This window comes from Dipodomys merriami, unplaced genomic scaffold (genome assembly GCF_024711535.1).
Source record: "Dipodomys merriami isolate MVZ:Mamm:240054 unplaced genomic scaffold, mDipMer1.0.p SCAF_1, whole genome shotgun sequence".
Classification (NCBI taxonomy): Eukaryota; Metazoa; Chordata; class Mammalia; order Rodentia; family Heteromyidae; genus Dipodomys; species Dipodomys merriami.
In genome coordinates, this window is record NW_027202270.1 from 137,060,734 (window position 1) to 137,068,420 (window position 7,687).

Genomic DNA, 7,687 nt, shown 5'->3' on the forward strand with positions numbered 1-7,687 from the left:
TACTTGGATTTTCCACTTTCAGAATTTATTTCTTATGAGATTTCTGTTATACAGATAGGATTTGGGTGCTGCTTGAGTTTGTTCTGATAACATATTCAGAGCTATAACATTAATTTATCAAGTTCACACTGAAACACTAGAGAAAGAGACCACTGGATGTTAAGTTATCTGGGAACATAGACCTCACTCATTTTAGTTCATTTGAGGGCCTAATGCTGGGTTGGTAGTTGGAAGAGTTTATAACAGGACATAGAAGCGACATTTCAATATATACAACTTCAAGAAACTTGCTTCTCTTCCTTGCCCTGGCACAATGTCTGTGACTTTCACACAACAGTATGTGTTCTGTTATTTAATTGTTATTTCTGTTGTTTAATTGTGAGTTGACTTCAATATAGAACCAAGATTTACACTATTTTGTATGCTCTATATGAGTGACTGGCTGGCTGGATAGATGGACTTATGGTTTGATAGATGGGTGGATCAATCAGTAAAATTACTTGTTTATCACTTGGAGTTGTACATACTTTTACATATAATGCTCCAGCAATCCCAGTACAGAGGAAAGGCAATAGACTCTGGATGATGAACAGCCTTGTGTAAGCTTATCTAGTTAGAAAAGCTATCAGTTAAAAAGTGAGAAAGTGCTGGGCGTGATTGGCTCATGCCTGTAATCCTAGCTACTCAGGAGGCTGAGGTCTGAGATCGTGGTTCAAAGCCAGCCCAGGCAGGAAAGATCATGAGACTCTTGTCTCCAGTAAACCATTCAGAAGGCCAGAAGTGGCTCTGTGGGTCAAGTGGTAGACAGTGTGCCTTGAGTTGAAGAGCTGAGGGACAGCGCCCAGGCCCAGAGTTCAAGTCCTATAACCAACTGACAAAAAAAAAAACAAAAAATAAAAAACAAAACAAAAAAAACAACGGTGAGAAAGTATCAGAGAACTCCTCTAAACTCAGTTTGAAAACTTCAGTCGGTGCTATTTTCTCTAACGTATTTATAAGGTACCGTGTGATTTTTTTGATGCTTTGTATGTCCCTCCCCCATGGTATAACCCCTGTTTTCACTGTATTTGATATTGGTATAATTTGGGGAGGGGAAGAGAAAAAACAAATTGTTTAAATAGGATACAGGTGGACCCATTGTAACAATGAGATGTACAAGACGCCATGTTGAAAAAAGAACTTTACAATTTGCAGGGGGGAGGGAGGTAGTGTGGAGATGGGAGGGAAGGGATGGGAGGGGAAAAACAAAGGAGGAGGCAACAATGCTTGATAAGAAATGTACTCATATAATTTAACCCCTCTGTACAGTATTTTCACAATAAAAAAACTTATTTAAAAAAAAAAGAAAACTTCAGTAGGGTCTCTAACTACAAGTCATACTTTTATTTGTATCCAAATAAGTCTGACATCTGCATTTGGTACCTAGTTTCCCTGTCAGCCATTCAGGCTAAAATAAAACAAATGTTCAAATTATTCTATTTTTTTCAAAGAATTCTTCAATGGTCTGGGTTTCCCCTAGGAAATTATCTGATTATAGAAGTTCCTTAAGCAGAACAAATGCTAAGGTTGGTCTTCAGAGCTGTCTCCAGTGCTTATAACTATGTACTACCCCATTAAGGTATATAGTTACAAAGTCTTTGAAAAAGCAGGCACAGTGGCTCATGCTTATATGCCTACCTATTTTGGAGGGGGAGGTAAGAGGACTGTCATTCAAGGACAGCTCAGGCAAAAAACTTCATGAGACTTCTCATCCAATGCCTGGATAGCGTGGTGGACGTATGTCATCCCCGCCATACAGGAAGGCATAAATGGGAGGGTAGCAGTCCAGGCCCACTGGGGCAAGACACTAGCTCAAAAATAGCCTGGGCAAAAAGGGCTGGTGGAGTGGCTCAAGTAGTTAAGTGCATGCTTAATAAGTATAGTCGTTAAAAAGAATGCGTTCATACTCATTTCTGTTTTGTAAAGCGCTAGTACAACTAAATCAGACAGAAAAGATACATATGTTACTTAGGTTTTTTTTTTCTCTGTATGATGATGAGTAAGCTATCCATAAACTTTATCCGAGAGTATAGGTTGTACGGCCCTAAATTCCATGTATTCCCCTGGTTTCTTTTCCCAACAGACCCTCATGTTTCAGCCACATGTGCATTCCTGACCCTCACCCCTGCCTTCTATCTGGCTCCTTCCCTTATCAGGATGAGCTGCAGTCCACCAGTCCTCACCCTAAAAAAGGCTCCACTTCTTCAGATATATTAAAACCAACCACATACCCCCACATCCTACAAACTCTGCCCAGCACAATCCTGACCTAGCATCTCCCAGAGTGGCCCTGAATAGTATGTGAGGTGCTATGCCACCCACGTCATTTAATATATACCTGAGAAGCTGCTGACCGTGTCGTCTGTCCGCATTTCTGTTATGTGTTTGGCCGCCTTGTACTAATAACTTCATGGAAAAGAATTTCAGTGAACATCAGCTAAGAACACTCACCAGAAACTTACTCATTATGTTGCTTCTTGCTTTGGTAAGTTAATTAAACGATGACCGCTGTATATAGCAGGACCTCTTTGTCAAATGTAGTCATAGACTTTGCATCTAATTTTTAGCTTCTGTCTTTGGACATATGATTTGTTTTGCATTGATGAGCATCAATCCTGTAGTAAAACTCAGTCTCATTGTTTTAAAATGAAGTTTAAATGCTTCAGTCTTTTTTTCCTTCATAGCACTTCATGCTGGAGTTTGTCCATAGACTAAAATGGCAGAAATTGAATTTTTCCTTTTGAAATTCTCTTTGCTTCCCAAGACCCTCACTTTGAATTTTCTATGTACTAACAAAATGTATGGTTTAGCTGGACAGTTTTTAATAGTGAAAAAAAAATACCCTTTCAAATTCTACATGTATTTTCAACTACATCAAAGAGTTTGGATTGATTGAGTAGACCCATGGTTCTCAACAAAGGATCAATTTTACTCCTAGGGTCATTTAACAATTTCTAGAAGTAACTTTGGTTATTCAACTGGGGTAGGGAAGCACTAGACATCTCATGGATTGAGAAGAGGGATCTTCAGAACCTGCCCACAACAGAAAATTATCCAACCCTCTTGCTGAGTTGGAGACACTCAGATTTAAATCACAAGGCAGGCTGCTTCCTCTTTCTAAATTGTAAAGGACAAAATGTGAATAGTTCAATCCAAAAGAGTGAGAAGAAAGCAGCACCTAAGAACATTCCCAGAAGTTGTTGCAAACATCACGATCACAGTCACAAATGGAGTGCTGGGAAGTGGCGCTGTAGCTCAAGTGGTAGAGCGCTCGCCTTGAGCTGAAGAGCTGAGGGACAGCGCCCAGGCCCAGAGTTCAGGCCCCACAACCGACAAAAAAAAAAAAAAAAAAAAAGAAAAGATTATTTCTTTAAAAAAAACAAAAAAAACAAATGGAGTGCTGGCATGGCAGTTCCAAGGTCTTCAACTTTTTCAGCATTTTTGTAATCTCTTCACTGACTTTTTTTTCCCCATGAGTGTCACCAGAGCAGAGCCAGATGTTCCCAGTTTGGGAGCTTTTCATTTCAGTGCTGTCATTTCCGGCTCACTATCACCTTTGCAGAGTATTTTTATCTTCTTCACTTAATAGTTAATATTCCTATATTCTGGCTTATTGCATGTGAAATTTGTACATTGGGAAAAAACAGTGGATGAATTTTTAACATTTATTTTGAATTTGCTCAGTAATCCCTTCTCTCATCATCTCTCGAGTTATCAATAAGGCTTTTTGTGATAGCTTAAATCATAATGGATCTAATAAATACCAACAAAAACTATCTTCTGTAGGCTTGTTATACCCATTGTGAAAAGGAAGCTTCATAGCTTGCCTTAAATAATCCTGGGAAGGATTTATGTTCATAGGCAAGCCCATGAACATAAGAGCAAAAAAAAAAATCTCATTGAGAACTCTTCTTACATTTGTTTGTTTCTATCATCATTATCATCATCATCATCATCATCATCATTATTATTATTATTATTTTGTTCCTGTACTGGGCCAGGGCACTGACCCTTAGCTTTTTTGCTCAATACTGGCACTCTACCACTTAAGACACAGCTTCACTTCTGGCTTTTTCGTGGTTAATTGGAGATAAGAGTCTCATAGACTTTCCTACCCAAGCTAGATCCTCAAATCTAGATCCTCAAATCTTAGCCACAGTTCCACTTTTGGCTTTTCGATGGTCAGTTGCAGAAAAGAGTCTCATGGATTTTCCTGCCTGGACTGGCTTCACACCTCAATCCTCAGCCTCCTGAGTAGAGAGGATTACAAGTGTGGGCTACCAGTGCCAGGCCACATTGTAGTTTAAATATGTATTTCCACAAAGACTAAAGATATTAAGTGTACTTGCTGTGCACAGCTTGCCTCCTGTGAAATGTCTATTGGGATATGTTGTGCTAACAGATATTTAAATCTCTCATCTTGGCTGGTTTATTTTTTTAGCCCTATGGGCTGACAATTAATTGAATTCTGGGCTGCTTAATGATGCCATTTTCAGATATTTCCATAAATTGATGGGGAGAAGGTTTGGAGAAAACGACACCTCAGGGAAGAATTCTCTTGAGATTACAAAACCATCAGTGCTTCATGTTTGAATACTCCTAGGATTCCATTTTACTAACAGGTGCTCAAGAGCAGTTCTGGCATCAAAGATTTTAATCTCAATGAAATTAAGAAAAGATTAATTTCACACCCTTTCCTGTGCCCTTTTAAGGTTGACCCGTGTCTTAAGAGGCTAACACAGAAGGGTAAATGAAATCTCCATAAAACCCAGAGATGAGGCAGTAAAACTCCTCTTTGGATCCTGTCTGGAGTTACAACTGAATCAAGAAAACCACAGTTGCAACGTATTTCTAATGTTTATAAAGAAGGGGATGCATTGAAACTTTTGCTTTGTAGACTTTTGTGTTTTGAAGCAGGGAAATGTAGACGTTTAGGGTATTTGGAGGAAGAAAAATCTAGAACCCATGTACATAATAAGGCCTTATCAATAATAGCATGAACAGCAACTGAAAACATAGCTCTGCATTTTTAATGCTTAAAATATTTTCATTTGTAAAAAATTAAAATAATAAAAAAAGAAAAAAGAAAAGATTAATCTCAAACGCTGATCCTATAAAGGAGTTCAGGATCAATTTTTCCTGAATGAAAGTTAATCTCACATTACTCAATGTAGCTTAAAATTAAAAATGCATATCTTGGAAAGTTCTATTCCTTGCCATGCAGACAACTCAGTATCTGAAGCTGTTTCGTTTTCTAACTTTCCCTGTCAGAGATTTTATTTTTTGGAAAAATAACTTAGTTGTTCCTATTTACTGGTCTTTTTAACAGGCTATATTTTGAATGGATGCATTGTTTTAATTTTTTATTTATTTTTAAGTCACAAGCACCTTTTAATCTTCACAATGATAGCTATCATTATCTTAATCTATTTTTTACAAATTGGGTGATATGTACATGTTTTCCCCTTTGCTTAGCATAAGCTGTTCCCTCTTTCTCTCTCATTCTTTCCTTCTCATCGCTGCCCTTGAGTTGTTACTTTACTTTCATCCAGTGCCGCTGATGGGCCTCTCTGCTTTTTCACTTGCTTTCCACAGATTCTGTGCTCTGCTCCATCTTCCCTCAGACGTGCATGTGTATGCACCATCAAATGAGGTAAAGAATACAGAGTCATTTAAAAATGATAGGACAAATTAAGAAGAGATCCTTTGTTTTCTTATCTTTGGGGTTCTTTTCAGTATGCCTATTATTTTACATACAAATGAAGAGGTGCTTGGATATTGCAATTTGGTGCTTTTCTCCTGAAACTATCCTCTTTTGGTCTCACTGTATATGGGTAACTTGAGTCCTGTTTAACTGTGTTAAGTCTCATTGCATTTTAATTTTAACATCCACACACGGGGGAGAATGTGCGCCCTTTAAAATTCTCTGATCTTGGCTTACCTTGCTCAACATGATTTTTTCTAGTTCCATCCATTTCCCTGTGAATGCCATTATTTTATCCTTTCTAATGGCTGTGTAAAATTCGATTGTATACAGGTACCATAATTTTTGGATCCATTCATCTGTAGTGGGGCATCTGGGTTGTTTCCATATCTTGGCTATTGTGAACAGTGCAGCAATGAACATGAAGTGCAGATGTCCTTGTTGTATCTTGGTTACTGCTGCTCAGGGTAGATGCCTAGGAGGGGTATGGCTGGGTCATAGGTCTATGTTTAGTTTTCTGAAGAACCCCCAGATCGCTTTCCAGAGTGGTTGTATTAGTTTACATTCCCACTAGCAGTACAGTAGGGTTCCCCTTTCCCAGCATCCCGGCCAACATTTGTCATTGTCTGAATTTAGGAATGGTCTCATTCTGACTGGGATAAGGTGGTATCTCAGGGTTGTTTTTATTTGCATATCCTTTATGGCCAGGGATGGTGAACATTTCCTCATGTGTTTCTTTGCTATTTTTATCTCTTCTTCTGAGAAGTCTCTCTTCAGTTTCCTTGCCCACTTAATTATTGGCTTGTTAGATTTGGAAGGGATTAGTTTCTTGAGCTTCCTGTATATAGTGGATATTAGGCCTTTGTTATATTGCTGGTAAATATCTTTTCCCAATTGGTTGGCTATCTTTTTAGTTTGGTTGCTATGTCTTTAGCTGCACAGAAACTTTCTATTTTAAAGGTAGTCCCATTTGTCGGGTCTCTTTCCAATTTGTTGAGACCCTGGGCCTCAGGAAGTTCCTACCTGTGCCTGTAAGTTCTAGTGTCTCTACTACTCGTCCTGCAGTAGTTTCAGAGTTTCAGGCTTGATGTTGAGGTCTTTAATTCATTTGGAGTTGATGTTAGTGCATGGTAATAGGCTAGGATCCACTTTTAGTTTTCTGCATGTGGCTGCCCAGTTTTCCCGACACCAATAGTTGAAGAGACTTTTTTCTAGTGTATGTCTTTGGCTCCTTGTTGAATATCAGCTGACTATAGGTACGTGGTTTTATTTCTGATCTTCTAATCTATTCCATTAGTCTTTGGATCTATTTTTGTGTCAATATCAAGCTGTTTTTGTTATTATGGCTCTATGGTAGAGCCTGAAATCTGGTATTATGATACCTCCTGCATTGTTTCTTTTGCCTAGAATTGCTTTGGCTATTCTAGGTCTTTTGCCGATCCATGTGAATTTTTTGTATTGTTTTCTCTATTTCATTAAAGAATGTCATTGGGATGTTTGATGGAAATTGCACTTTATTTGTATATCATTTTTGGCACTATGGCCATTTTCACAGTATTGATTCTACCTGTCCATGAACACAGAAGGTCTTTCCATTTCCTGGTGTCTTATCCTTTTATAGTTTTCACTAAATAGGCCCTTTACATCTTTGGTTAGGTTAATTCCTAGATTTATTTTTTTGAGGTTATTGCAAATGGGATTGTTTTCCTGATTTCCCTTTCTGCTTGTACATTGTTGGTGTCCAGAAAAACAACTGATTTTTGTGGGTTAATTTTGTATCCTGCTACTTTGTCAAAGTGGTTTATTAGTTCTAGGAGTTTGGGAGTGAAGTTTTTGGGGTCGTTTAGGTATAAGATCATGCCATCTGCAAATAGTGCTAGTTTGATTTCTTCCTTCCCTATGTGAATCCCTTTCATGTCCTTTAGTTTCCTTATTGCTCTGGCT

General features: G+C 38.3%; 1 non-coding gene across 1 annotated transcript; it reads left to right on the forward strand.

The window, feature by feature from the left end:
• Positions 1-4,738: 4,738 nt before the first annotated feature.
• Positions 4,739-4,859, forward strand: LOC138835305 (small nucleolar RNA SNORA26). The gene has a single exon (XR_011374546.1). It is a non-coding gene; the product is annotated as a small nucleolar RNA SNORA26 (small nucleolar RNA).
• Positions 4,860-7,687: the final 2,828 nt, after the last annotated feature.